The sequence below is a fragment of the Mchenga conophoros genome, linkage group LG7, assembly GCF_057382185.1.
Source record: "Mchenga conophoros isolate Kocher_MC1m ecotype Shallow Benthic linkage group LG7, M_conophoros_male_GT1.1, whole genome shotgun sequence".
Classification (NCBI taxonomy): domain Eukaryota; kingdom Metazoa; phylum Chordata; class Actinopteri; order Cichliformes; family Cichlidae; genus Mchenga; species Mchenga conophoros.
The window spans coordinates 13,254,751-13,268,568 of record NC_140532.1 but is presented as its reverse complement, the minus strand read 5'-3'; the positions used below and the strand labels follow the sequence as shown (position 1 = coordinate 13,268,568).

Genomic DNA, 13,818 nt, shown 5'->3' with positions numbered 1-13,818 from the left:
ACTTCTCTCTTGTCAAGGTGGAGTGGATTTGAAGCAGGTGGCCAACTCCAGAGAAGGCAAATAAATGAATAAATAAATCATTTTGCAAGAGTGGTGAAGTGATTTAGAGACCACTACTCATTTTCCAAGACCACAACTAGACTATATTTTTGTTGATTTGGGGTGTTGCTATTTTCATTTTACAAATGTGGTTTGTGATAAAGTTGCTTTTCCACCTCTCTGTGACTAAAATGTGATTTAATTTTGTATTTACTTTACTTGTGATGCTTGTGCTTTGGACAGCTGACCCAGCATCCTTAAAAGTGCCATGCGCTGCCCACTTATGAACCTTAAGTCTAGCTACAAATGGGACCCATTTGCTAAGAATAATGATCCACTTTCTGTCACTCTCACTTACTAACACCTATCACAACACTAATTAGTTAACAAGGTTTGACTGGAATAACAGGTGAACAACGGCTACAAATTAATTAACTTAAACAAATCTCTAGCGATTTAATCAATGCTTGAGTGGCATCTGATTCTTTTTCATATGCACTGCATGTGCCCTGAACTTTTATAGACATCACCCAGGAGAGCTGTGTGTGAACGCCTAGCGGCAACTTCCAGGGCTGAAAAATAAAGCCAACATGAGTGCCAAAAACTTGAGGCTGAGTCTAAAAGTGAGTCAACTGCCAAACACTCCAAATTAAAATGCCCAATGTAACGCATACTTCTGGATACTGGAGTAAGAGGCGTGGTTGCTTTGATTGACAGGCGTCCTGGCTTTACTTGCACTAATTAAAGTCAGTAAACTGGACCTCTGTCGATGGTCTTGGTGCCCTTGGGAGCATTTTTAATGGAATTATCTGACACATGGCTTACTGAGCGGTGAAGCCTGTCCAAGAAGTTTGTGCTTCAGCTTTCAAGAGTGAATTTCTAGTATTTTCCTCTGAATTACCTCTAATCGCCACAGATGTTTCCCTGTGTGTTGTATCTGTGGAGTTTAGTTAAGCAGCTTGGTACACAGGCATGCTGGTGTTACCCTCCCAACATTAGCAGTTTAGTGTTGGGTTGCAGATGTGTGATTAGGCAATATAGCATATGTACACAAGAAATGAGAGGACAGTAAGCAATAAGTCCCAGTTCAAATACAGCAGTGACTATTACGCTATCCTCCAATGGGTCACACCAACCAACGCCTCTCTCCACCCTTTCAGCACAGCACTGTGAAGTGCTGAGGAGTTAGTGTGAAAGCTAAGTGCTACTAAAATATCCTTCAGTGTCATGCATTATTCACATCAACAGAAGAAAGGTTCATAAACTCCATGTATCTTGTTTATTTGTACAAACTCAAAATTTGGCGAGAGCACTCTACGTTACCTCGAAATCTGAGACAATCCTCACTTTTAGTTTGAACTTGAATTTTTAATAAAAGGCACGTTGACCTCAGGTTATATGGAATTACAGCATTTAAGACAGGTATTGAATATTTCACCAATTTTCTAAGTAAATATATTTCTGAATGTGCTATTGACATTAAATCCTCACCAGATGTTGATAACAACCCATCGACTCCACTCAAGCATAGAAATCAGACTATCAAACCACAGATCTGAGCTGGTATCATGACTTCCTGTGCCTTTTTGCATCACCCTTTATTCATGTGTTAAATACATTTTTCCTTTGTCATTTCTCATTGTTACACATACCTTAACTGGCCATTTATGTCTGCCCTCCAGGTTTGATTTCTTTGCATGTGTGAATTTGATGGGTTACCAACATCTGTTGAGAATTTCATGCCAGTAGCACCTTTAGAAATACATTTGCTTAGAAAATTAGTGGCGTGTTCAATACTTATTTTGCTCAGTGTATATGGTTTGAAAAGAGGAGTCAAAGAAGCCATCTATGTCCACTGTGAACGACCCTCTTTGAACAGAGGTGGTGGCTTATGACACCAACTGTCTGCCATCTATAATCAAGTTTTGAGATCCCTTCCCAGATGCCTTAACACCCACTGACATCCGGGGCCTTTTGACATCAGGAAATCACATGATAGGGTGGGGCTAGGTTTCACAATGAGTTCACCTGAAACCTTGGGTGATTGTGACCTACACCCATTTTCACACCTTGGCTCGTGTGATTAGTTAGAGGATTGTTAGCGGGTCTATTTCCCTCTTGGGGGGGACACTCCCATAGGGCTTATATCTGGGACTCTACCATTTAACCTTAGAACTGAAGAAGGTGAAGCATCGTCAAGCAACTTAAAGAAGTCCAGATGTTTTCTTTCCAAGCTCCTTAGACTACAATAACCTGGATGACTGAGAACCTTCACAGACAATGTATTTTAGACTTGTTAACAGTCACTCTCAAAGGTTCATGCTGGATCCTGACTAACTTTCAATAAAAGTGCATACTTCTGACCAAATGAATTACCACCTCTCCAATCTAATGCACTCCAGAGGGGTTCATCTGCCATTTACGATTAATAGCTCAAAATGTAAGTGTTAAAATTTGGAGTTGCTAAAAAACACTTGGGTATTAGGAGCCCACAAACAGACCATCAGTCTTACGATGAATGAATGGTGAAATGCTTTGCCGCCTCAGCTCCAGCTTTCCTTTGTTTATAATTCTTTCACTGGTGGATTGGTGACACTGACAGGAAAAAAAATCATTTTTGTCTAAGTAGATGTTCTTCTCTTTCACATCTGACTATGGGAAGCGTCGTATGGCATGACCAATCACAGAAGGTGCTTCCCATAGATAAAAAAAAAAAAAAATCTCACTTGAATTTCAGAGAACTAGGGTTAGCTTGGTAACCTTAGAAAGCTTTATTTTAATAATATGCAATAATATTTTACAGTATTATTATAGCTGTTAATTCATGTCCAGAATACTTCTTTTGTTTCTAAAACTACTGAGAGGTTAAAAAAAAGACTTTTCATAGTTTCCAAAAGAAGCTCACCAGTCCCAATATATGTTGAGTACATGCTGAACTTTCGACGCCTGCTAATAAGTACCCTTTTATGCCAGTACTCTATATATCTGTCTCAGAGAGAAACTCGTTTGCTGCAAGCTGTATGTTCTGTAACTTTGATCTTGTGGTCTGAACACTTCTACTTGCAGGCTAGAAGTGAAAAAAAAAACAAAAAAACTTGTGGTCTTGCAACAGCCACTATCTCTAAGTGTTTGTGTTCACTCTCCCTCAACTTTCGAGTAGCAGACAGATACGCAAATAACAGAATAGAGTCAAAGTGTGTATTTTAACTGCATTTACAAAACAAAATTAATTAGATATAGAGTTTAGCTCAGTTACAAGTTTTGATAGACAACAACTTAATTATTATCAACAGACCAACCCATGGAGTTGACGGATCCACCCTACAGAGAGTAATTCGTTCCTAATGTTTATAACTGAAATACCAAAGATGCTTTTTATTGGGTGGCATTTAAGATGATTTATCGAACTATACACCACCAGTAAATAAAGCTACCTGCGTGAATCCTTTACTTAACGGCCCTTATAGCCACTGAATTTTAATGAACCTTTTAAGAAGTCGAATTTCCCAGAGGAACCCACCCGAGGGATTAATAAAGTTCTATCTTATCTTATCTAAGAAATGCGGCATTATTTTTGAACTTATTTTTTTACCTCAACACTAAGCTAATACTCACAGTCGGGGTCCCACCCACTACTTCCGTTGATATGTTCAACACTGCGTATTGGGTGATTAAAATGTGTGAAATTAGGTAACTGTGAGTGAATCTAAAAAAAAAAAAAAACACCTAAGGAAAAAGTGCAGTTCTCTCTTTGCGAATAGTTAAATGGACAGGAAAAATCAATTCAACGCAATTTGTTCCACACAGATTATTTGTCATCTATTAAAGATGTCATTTTCCATAAATTACGCCATTATGTGAAAATGTGCCACCAGCCTCTTTTCTTTCCATGATGTGCATGTGTATGTAACCATTTTACAGCGAGATGATGAGTTATAGCTGAGATAATTGTCTCCATAGTGAGCGCTGATCGCCCACGTGCAAGGCTGATACACAGCAGGTGGGAGGTGAACATACTGTACAAACACTCACACTCTACTCTTTGCACTGCATCTGCTCCATAACTGGAAAATAGCCAGGCAGCAAACCCTATATGAGGTCAGCAGCAGTGCATGCATGTGCAGTTATGCTCTCAAACAGGATTTTCAAAAGCCTGCCCCTGTTCTGATTTAGATTTCCAGCTTTTTTAAATGTGATTTAATGTAGCTGTCAGATTACACAACCAATTGGTTACATGCTTTGCAGACTGTTAGATTTCATTAATTTTCAGTTTGTTCATGGGTTATATGGCCATAAAAATGCCCTGTCTGCTTCCACTTTGGATTTTGATTGCCTCCTCCTTACAGCATGCTTTCAACAACCACCAAGCACTGCTTCTAATCAGAGGAGAGCAAACACACATACGGTATACTATTCAGAGGAGGGAACAAAAAAAATACACATTACACAAGAAATACTCTATTTTGGTCCATTGATGGCATTGTCACTGGAAAAAATTGTATATATAAGTGGTAAAAAGAAAGAAAAGCTTTGTAAAGCTGATTTCACAATCCAGTACCTACCAATGACACTAGATGAATGTCAGTAATTTTTATAAGCTGCTTGTTATTACATCCAAAGAAATAATTTAGCATCAGGTGAAACTACATTGAAGAGAACTACACAGTTTGTATTACAACAGAAAATACTGTGCACTCGGCAGAATTGTAGCACAAAGCTGTCAATTTCCCATTAATTTCAAATATTAAATATTACGATTTTATGTTTATCTCTCAGAAGAAGACAGAAAACACACACGCAAACAAAGTCCAGGTTTGGTGCATGTTTTAACAAATTTTGCTCTTTAAAACAACATATAAACATCAGTATCCAAATTATCTGATGGCACTCTGGCTACGCAGGAAGACTGGCATGTCTTTCATTACCTCTCCATACTCCAAATCTAGCTTGGTTTGATCTGATTGGGCTGATCTGAAACATTCTTCTCTGAGAAGGTGATTCACGGCGCCATGTCACACATCACCAGCCTTCAGCTAGCTATGAGAAACAACCAGTTTTGCCTTCTCAGTTCATCGCCACCCATTAGAAAACCAAAAAAGGGGGGAAAGATTCCAATCTTTTTAATTAAAATGATCAAATTTCCCCATTGATGCATTATATCAATATCATCCTTTTGATATTCACAAGTTAGTTAAAACTGCAAAGCCATAATTTCACGCCACACCTCCACACAGATCAACACTTGTCACATAGCTGTGTCTGAGTGTGCATGGGTCTGCGGTAGGCTGCCACAAACAATTATTTTGATAGTCGACTAGTCACCGATTATTTTTGCGATTAGTCGACTAATCAGATCATGCATCCATTGGACGTAAAACGTACAGCTTATCGCACCAGCATGCATCTGCTCTTATATAACTATCATTAGCTTGCAGCTTGAAGTGTTTAAGGTATGTGCTAACCAAAAATAAAGACAAGATGATAGTTTATTAAACTTGTTATTAAATTTGCAGATTGTCTCGGTGGAGTTTAATACACTCAGCCGTCTGCTCCTTGCTCCCTAATATATAACAGGACATTGGAGTAAATTCTCGATCATTTCACATTTCTGTTTAATCAGTTTTCTGCTTGATGTTTATTCAGCGGTGTAAAAACTATAACTTTAATCTCAGCCCAACCGATTTACTCAGGAACAAATAAAACATTGAAAAAAGCCAAACAATAACATTTTTAAGTTATCTAAGTGACTCATATATCATGTTTAACCTGAGTAGCGAAAGACCGTGGGAGGTCTGAAAACAATGTGCCGGGAGTTCGGTGTTCTCACCGGCTCTAGTGAGCCGTGAACCCCCGACTAGCTACCGAGGTGGTGGGTAACAGACGTCTCCGAAAACATCAGAGCACTTTTGCAAATATGCGGTGTCTTGATAAATCGAGCCAACATTTGAAGTTTACACAGCTACATTCTCGCCTTAAAATATCTTAAAAGTTTATTTCGTGACCCAGAAAGAGTTATATTAAAACGAAGTAGCTGCCGCCATTGTTGGAAACTGGTGATGGCAGCTACATTGTACATTGTAGCCACAGCCACCCTGGCTGAGCCACGCTATGAATTCTGGGATAGGTTGGGCCACGAAGGATACACCCGACCCATCCTTCAAATCTGGGGAAAAGGAGGACGCATTTATCGGCCGCATTTGTCAGAGTCTTCGAATTCGGACAGCCTTCGTTGCGTTGCTGTGACGTAATCGGCCTACAAATACGGCCTCTGAAGGATGCGGCCCCTGAATTTGGACACAACTATGATACCGGAGACTGCTTCTTCTTCTTCTTCTTCAGTGTTTAACGGCAGCTGGCATCCTTGTAGATGCATTTCTGCCATCTTCTTTTTCAGTCCGTTATTACACTCTTAAATCCTACTACTTCTTCCTGCATCTTTCAGCATCTTACAAAGTTTCAAACGACATGTCGACTATTAAATTAGCCATCGACGATTTTGATAGTTGACGTAATCGTGACTAGTCAACTAATCGTGGCAGCCCTAGTCTGCACCACACAAGCTTATGCCTTGTCTTCTGTATGATTTGGACTTCATGTGTGTGCATGTAAATATTCGTGTGTGCATATGTGTAGTTTTTAAGCTTGACATGATGAATGAGAGATAGATCAAACTGTAAGAGTGCAGATTTTCTCAGAGTAGAAACTTGTCCTGAAGCCCACCGTACCTTATCCACTTCTCACTCTTGGGATCTTAATTAATAAAATGACAATCACGTTGGTACAGCTTAAAACTAGACATTAAACTCATCAGGAAAATATTTATTGAAGACACGGATCAAAGGAGTTAAGGCATAATTCCCTGAAGGCCAAACCATTAGAAAGAATGTAGGATTAAGGCATGTTTTGCATAAACAGCCAAAGTTAAGAGAGCAAAGTTTCTGAGCAATGTTTTTCATCTACTTTCTCACCAGCTCTGCTCTTTCCCTCTTCTCCGTCACGTTTGTGTCAGCATCTAACACTTTCTATTTTACCGACTGAGCTACTATCTGTGCACTGTTGTTTACCCTAATAACGTTATCCATCTTAGGATCCTGAGGTTTAAAGTCATTAGAGTTAACGTCACTGGTACGTTTGTTTGCACATTTGGCATCTGCTAACTTTCCCGAAACAGCAGATGCCGAAAGTGCAAACTAAAGAGTTTGTAACCTCACAGAGAGAGGAATCGAGAGTCGACTGTCGGCCCACCTCTGCAGCGCTTCTGCATAGTTGCTCCTCACTAGTGCAAAATTTGGGCTAAACACTATAATATTGCTGTGGTAACTTCCCAAAATAAAAGTGCTAGAATATTTTTTGGTCCTTTTGTCTTTTTTTTTGGTAAGACAATCTAGCTCATAAAGGAAAGTGAGGGAGAGAGTGAGGGGGCAAAGACACACAGAAAACAACCCAGGGTGCACTCAAAGGAGGCTGCAGGAGGGGCTTGGCTTTGCTATAGGGATACCTGTAAAGGTGCTAGATTTATGAGATCTTAATTATGCACTATCTACAATCCTGCACTTATATTCATGCATCAACTACAAAAGCACATTTACATGTAATTTTCATGTGGACGTGTCAATATTGAGGTAAAGACAAGTAATTCTTCACTGTCAAAGCAATGGTGTTTGCAACTGAGCTATCATTAGCTAGCTATCTAAGGCCTCAGTCTCATAGGCCAAAAGAACAATCAGTAACCTACTGACATGCTCTGGTTGGTAGGAAAAATGTGTATTCTCCATCCAGTTGGCCAGTGGTTGCTGGCTGTCACTGGGGCAACCAAGCAACCTCTAGGAATCACTTAGCAATTGGAATCCATGAGCAATTGAGCAATGAGCAACTCCCCAATGAGCAGTGGTTACCAGGGGGATCCCTGACTGTTCTCTGAGCTTGCGTGACTGGTGCTTTAGCAAACAGTTTCATAGCTATTCCCAGTAACCACTCCAGAATCAGTTGGGGAATACTCACTTCCTTTAGCCATGTGTGACAGGGGCCTATCACCGATCCATCAGCTACCAGTTTCAGGGTCCCTGTAGTCAGCCCTGTTGGCCAGTACTGACAAGGCAGTAGCAGTACATCTGATACATTCTCCTCTTAGAAGTTGATTTATGGCACCAGGTCACACATCACCAGCCTTCAGCTAGCTATGACAAAGTTCATCGCCTTAACATTGGTTTCCACCTAATACGAAAAGAATTCAACATTTTTAGTCTGACGATGGTGGATGAAACCTTTTTATAAAGACTTAGTGTGACATGGTGACAATCTACTGCTAAACTTGCCAATGGCAGAACATCTGGTGTCAGTCTTCAACCCAACGCCAGCATGAGAGGAGACTGTTTTTCCTTTTCTTTTCTCTTTATAAATGTACATATAAATGATCAACTTTGATTTACAATTTCTTCTGATCTGATCTTTGTTTTTCTGCTGATTGCTCATTGTGCGATGTGTCTTCTTGTTAAAGAAAACTGACTGATTGGCTCAAACAAAGATTTTTGGTCGATAAACATTTGTTACTGTTGCAAAGAAAATGACATTCATAAATAAATAACAATGCAATCACAGAGGCTGACTCAGCGCATACTGCTCATAAACAACCTGTTCACTATATACACTGAACAAAAATATAAACGCAACACTTTTGTTTTTGCTCCCATTCCCCATGGGATGGACGTAGAGACCTAAAATTCATTCCAGATACACAATATAACCATCCCTCCCAAACAGTGGTCACAAATCAGTCCACATGTGTGGTAGTGGGCACATCTGCCATATTGCGATAATCCATCCCACCTCACAGGTGTGCCACATCAGGATGCTGATCTGACATCATGAGTAGTGCACAGGTGTACCTCAGACTGCCCACAACAAAAGGCCACCCTGGAATGTGCAGTTTTGTCTCACAGCAAAATGCCACAGATGCCACAAGCAACGAGGGAGCGTGCAATTGGCATGCTGACAGCAGGAATGTCAACCAGATCTGTCGCCCGTGCATTGAATGTTCATTTCTCAACCATAAGCCGTCTCCACAGGCGTTTCAGAGAATATGGCAGCACATCCAACCGGCCTCACAACCACAGACCTCGTGTAACCACACCAGCCCAGGACCTCCACATCCAGCAGGTTCACCTCCAAGATCGTCTGAGACCAGCCACCCAGACAGCTGCTGGAACAATTGGTTTGCACAACCAAACAATTTATGCACAAACTGTCAGAAACCGTCTCAGGGACGCTCAACTGCATGCCCGTCGTCCTCATCGGGGTCTTGACCTGGCGTATACGACAGCGTGTACCAGTTCCCACGAATATCCAACAACCTCGCACAGCCATTGAAGTGGAGTGGACTAACATTCCACAGGCCACAATTGACAATCTGATAGACTCCATGCGACGATGTGTTGCACTGCATGAGGCAAATGGTGGTCACACCAGATACTGACCGGTTCTGGGTCCCCAGACCCCCAATAGCGCAAAAAAACTGCACATTCCAGGGTGGCCTTTTGTTGTGGGCAGTCTGAGGTACACCTGTGCACTACTCATGATGTCAGATCAGCATCCTGATGTGGCACACCTGTGAGGTGGGATGGATTATCTCAATATGGCAGATGTGCCCACTACCACACATTTGGACTGATTTGTGACCACTGTTTGGGAGGGATGGTTATATTGTGTATCTGGAATGAATTTTAGGTCTCTACATCCATCCCATGGGGAATGGGAGCAGTAACAAAGGTGTTGCGTTTATATTTTTGTTAAGTGTAGTTTCCCATCAGTATACTAGTTCAGTGTCAGCAGAACATCTGAAACCTAAAACCTGAGCCTGGTTTATAAAACAGTGGCATGAGACCCATGCATCACGGTTGGATGGAAGATGTGGGCTCGTTGTTTAAACACAAATTGAATCAAATCAGTCTTCAAAGTGTGCAATCCCTCCGCTAGTGGATGGAATATTTTGGATTCTTCAAGGCAAGCAGGGAATAAAATCTTATATTCTGGCTCGCAGAAGCAGCTTCCTCAAGCCAACTGTGGCTTCATCACCAGCGTGTGAGCTGAGCTGCAGTTAGCAGTTTCAGGAACCGACAGGCCCAAACTGCTGCGCTCAACACTGGTAGATAAACACCCTATGATCCCCCTCTCTGGAGTTCATGAGTGTGTGTGAATGCAAAATATGCACACGTTTTCCTGTTTGTGTGGAACACTGTGGCATGTTCACTCAGTGTTCCCTCGGCGTGTTTACCAATCTCAAAGCTAACGGAGCAAGTGCTTCCACAAAGGGCTGCCAAAACACAGAAGACAGCTAATAAAGGATGGCATTCATTCTAACCCAGTACTTATTCACATGCCTGTGCACAGCAAAATGTCAAGCCACCCTCTCAGTTATGGTCTGAGAGAAACACAAAAACAAGCCCGTTATTTTTGCAACAATGGACACAGCTCAGACATTTTAATATAGTACAAGATGAAGACAGCAAAAGCAAACAACAACAGCAACAGCTATTATTGATGAAGCCAATACATAAATGCACAGACTGGCAAAATACAGTAATGGAAAAACATTTAACTCGGGGTAATTATATGTCGGAGAAACAAATGAGCACAGCTCCAGGAAAACAGTTCATTTCCACCTTGCATCGGTACCGAATAATCAACGCAGTCCATTAGCATGCTTCAAAATTACAATGCACACATTCCTAGCATGGGAAATGCATGTAATGGGATATTATAATGTCTCGCCAAGCTAAACACTAAGCACTTTGACTGTCCTTGCTTGAGAGCACAAAATTCAATTAGCGAATTTCATTGCAGAGTGGTGGAAGTGCCACTTGCTATTCAGACTTTATATCAGTTAGCCAGACTCAATCTCTGTCCCTCCTTAATTGCAGCTATAATAACAACCTTGCAATTGTGGTGACTGCATACGTGCTTCAGGAGTGTGTGCATGCGCCTTCACGTCACAGACTGTAGATAAAAGATGGGCATCAGGTTAGCTTTATGGCCATCATCATCGTAATTTCCTGGAGCTAGAAGTTACCATATTTTTGATGCGATCTATCAACGAATGAGGACAAATTTGTTAGAAAACTGTAAAAAATAAACTGTATGACTCCAATGCGCAAACACAGATGCCTGCTAATCCGTGCTAAAGCAGCCACTCACCAAAACTGGACCGATGACTTCTTCGATGTGCTGTTCCATGCAGCAGGCCGTATTATTTAGACAGGTAATGCAATTTTTTTTTAAAAGAAGAAGAAAACACTGCAAAAACCAACAGGCCCATGTCAAAGCAAATGTCAAAGCATGTCAATTCAAGTGGCCACATCTCTAACTTAAAACCTTAACAAAATCCAAACATGTGGGTTAAAAAAGAATAGTACTAATATTTGATGCAGATGTTATGAAGGGAGAAATTAGCAATAGAGACCAAAACCATTTGAATCCCTGAACACGGACACTGCCTCAAGTGGCTTTTTAAAGAACTGCAGTTTTTTTTTTACTTCTACCGGTACATTGGTTTCATTTTTCAAGGTCCCTGTTTGGTTTAAATGCGTATATCCCATCATCTAGACAGTATAATAGGTGGACTGTGGAATGCATGCTGTTTCAATCAATGCACTGGACAGCAGACGTCTTGACCAGGTGTCAGCTCATCATGGTAAATCATTTAGATTTTTGCGAGCACCCGCCATGTCTGTCTCTCCCTCTCCAATCAGCATCTGGGAGTGTGCTGTGTCCCTGCTTGGCCCTCCATAATACTTTATTCAGTAGCGGGACTTACCCTGCCATCAGAAAAACCAACAGATGACACGTCTTTGCAGGGATTTGAGAGCATCCCCACACTCAGAGAAATCAACTGCTGAGAAGCACTTCCATGGACAAGAACATGGAGGAAGAGGGTAAGCTGACAATGTGGAACGATGCGCTCTGTTTTACGTCAAACCCTAATTACTTTTGTTTAATGCAAGGCAAAATTTCTTGACCTCTTGACAGTGTCTATAATGAAGTGGCGTACAGTGTACACTCATACCGTTACCTTTTGTTCTTCTCTCATACTTTAAACTTTAAAAAAAAAGCACACCTCTGCGCAGATTACTGTTAGCTGCTGTGAGAAAGATGCTGCCAGAAGCAATAATGTCACTTTGCATTTCATTACTGCGCTGCATACCGCCACCACAGCAAATTTATGTAGTGAAGAGATTTTGTCAATTAGCGCTAAAATGTATTATCACATTATTATTATTTGAGGTAAATTGTGATTAATGATGCACTCCACAACATGGATAATGTGCTGTTTACAGTACCTGAGGGACCTTGATCGTATAACACCAATTAAAAGGTAAAAAAAACCAAAAAAACACAACTTACTATCAGGCTTTATTAAAGTTTACAAACAACTTTTCTGCTTTATGCTTGTTTTGGATTATTTACAGAGACAAAAACAAGAGTTCGCACCTCGTACATCATTTTGGAGTCCTGTTAAAAATTTAAGTAGCCCCTCGGGGTGTACTTAAACGGGGTAAGGAGCAGCCCGGTGCTGTTAATCAAATGCACTTGATTAAATGATCATCAGCAAGTGTGAGCACCTCTATAAAAGCATAAGTTTTGTCAGTTTATTAGTGTGGAGCATTCAGATGTGCATTGACACAATGCAACAATGTTCCCAGCAAATACACCCCAAGGTCAGACTGTGTAATGCTCAGAGAAACTGCAAACAAACCCCGAGAGGTAGATCTTAAGACTCTACAGGCCTCAGACGGCATCTTAAATGTTAAAGTTCAAGGCAGTACAATTAGAAAAGAAAAAGAAAAAGGAACACGCCAGCACAGTTTAGATTAGACAAGAAAGAGCAGCATCCGCTTGACAGAAGAGACCAAATGAAACAGAAAATCAGCACATCAGAGCTAACACCTCATATAAACTGTCAACCACAGTGGTCAAGAGGTGATGTTTAGGTTTATTTTGCTGCTACATGACCTGGGAATCTAGCAGTCATTGATTTGACTACGATAAGTATTCTAGAGTCAAATATGACGTCATCTGATTGCTAAAACTAAAAATTGGCCAAAACTGGTTTGTGCAACAAGACAATGATCACAATTGCAGCAGCAAATCTATAACACAATGGCTGAAAAAGAAAAAAATAAAGATGTTGCAATGTCCAAAAGTCCAAACCTCAACCTGACTGACAGGCTGTGGCAGGACCTTAACAAAGCTCTGCATAAATGAACATCCACAAACCACAATGAACTGAAGCAATGTTGTAAAGACTTTTCACATGACTGTGGAGTGAAATTAAATTTCTGGTTCTGGCAGAGCTGAACACAGCTCAGCTGTGTGTACAGCATGCACCGAAACAAAGAGCTGGTTGCTGAGGGGCACAGAACAAGATCATCACCCCTTAAAATGTCAGTCCCTTCAGCCTTCCTGCTGCAGCGGCCAATACCTCTTTTCCCGACTGGTTCCTTTTAGAAAGAATGCCACAAGCAGACAGCTGCGACTACAGACTGAAGCACTTCCAAAGCAGGAGCTTGACTTTTGTTGATTTGAAGAAAAAAGCCAAACAAAGGCAAACAAAAAACTTGCATATTGTGGATATAAATAGTACTTCGCAACCTATGTCAGGTATACTAAAGTCTTGCAGAGAGTGTTTCAAGCACGTAGGGTAAGATATGCACAGATTAGATATATAGAAATGCTTGTTGTCTGAATATGATGAATCTTCTGATGCCACGTGAGATAAGTGAAGCC

At 40.8% G+C, this 13,818-nt stretch overlaps 1 protein-coding gene across 1 annotated transcript in view; it reads right to left on the bottom strand.

Annotated features, from left to right (window-relative positions):
* otud7a (OTU deubiquitinase 7A) overlaps positions 1-13,818 on the bottom strand; it is a 46,297-nt gene that overhangs the window by 25,568 nt on the left and 6,911 nt on the right. The window lies entirely within an intron of this gene.